Source organism: Mus musculus, chromosome X (assembly GCF_000001635.26).
Source record: "Mus musculus strain C57BL/6J chromosome X, GRCm38.p6 C57BL/6J".
NCBI lineage: Eukaryota > Metazoa > Chordata > Mammalia > Rodentia > Muridae > Mus > Mus musculus.
In genome coordinates, this window is record NC_000086.7 from 54,081,092 (window position 1) to 54,082,066 (window position 975).

The window sequence follows — 975 nt, forward strand, 5'->3', positions numbered from 1 at the left end:
AGCACGCCAATAAGCAGCCTTTCTCCATGTACCTTGCCTATGCTCCTACATTGGTTCCTGCCCTGATTTGACTCAGTGATGGAGTGTGATGTGGAAGTAGAAAACAAAGTAAGCCTTTTCCAAGGGGAAGGGAGGAGATGGGGGATGAGATGGGGATTTGTTGAAGGGAAACTGGGAAGGGAGCTATCATTTAAAATATAAATAAATCCCAAAATGAATGATAAAAAATATAAGTCCTGTCCAGACCTCCAATGTGACAACATGAAACTGTTCACCTACAATCTCCTAAGCTCACATGGGCGGGGCATGGGCCTGCTTGTCTTCCCATGGCACCTGCAGGCCACTGAAATCTGCATCAACCCTGTGGAGTTCAACCCTGACTTCATGGCACAGATGATCCCCAAAGTGAAGTGGGCAATGCTTGTGCAGGCGGCAGACAACTCAATCTTGGCCAAGGTACCTAAAGAGCCAAGTGACAGCTAAAACAGGAGAGATGTTTTTGAGGAAGTTGCACCCACGTGTGGCTTGAGATGGATGTACTGGAGGGTACCCTGCAATGCCCAGAATCTGGTCGTCTTTTCCCCATCATCCGCAGCATCCCCAATATGCTGTTGAATGATGAGGAGACTGAGAGGTAACCTTGCTAGCCACCACACTGGGAGGTGGGAGTGGGTGCTCAGGTCGAGGAACACCCTCATGGAAGCAGGGGGAGAGGGAATGGGATACAGAGTTTCTGGGAGGGTGGGAACCTATGAAATGGACAACATTTGAAATGTAAATAAAGAAAATATCCAATAAATAAAAAGACCAACCAAAGAGTACACAGGGAGGGACCCATAGCTCCAGCCGAATATGTAGCAGAGGATGGTCTAGTTGGACACCAGTGAGAGGAGAGCCTCCTAGTCCTGAGAAGGCTGGATGCCCCAGAGTAAGGAAATGCCAGGACAGGGAAGCAGGAGTGGGTTGGTTGGTAAG

The 975-nt window shown here is 48.8% G+C and overlaps 1 pseudogene; it reads left to right on the forward strand.

Moving 5' to 3' along the window:
- The first annotated feature begins 261 nt into the window (after positions 1–261).
- Gm46673 lies at positions 262–638 on the forward strand (annotated as a pseudogene).
- Positions 639–975: the final 337 nt, after the last annotated feature.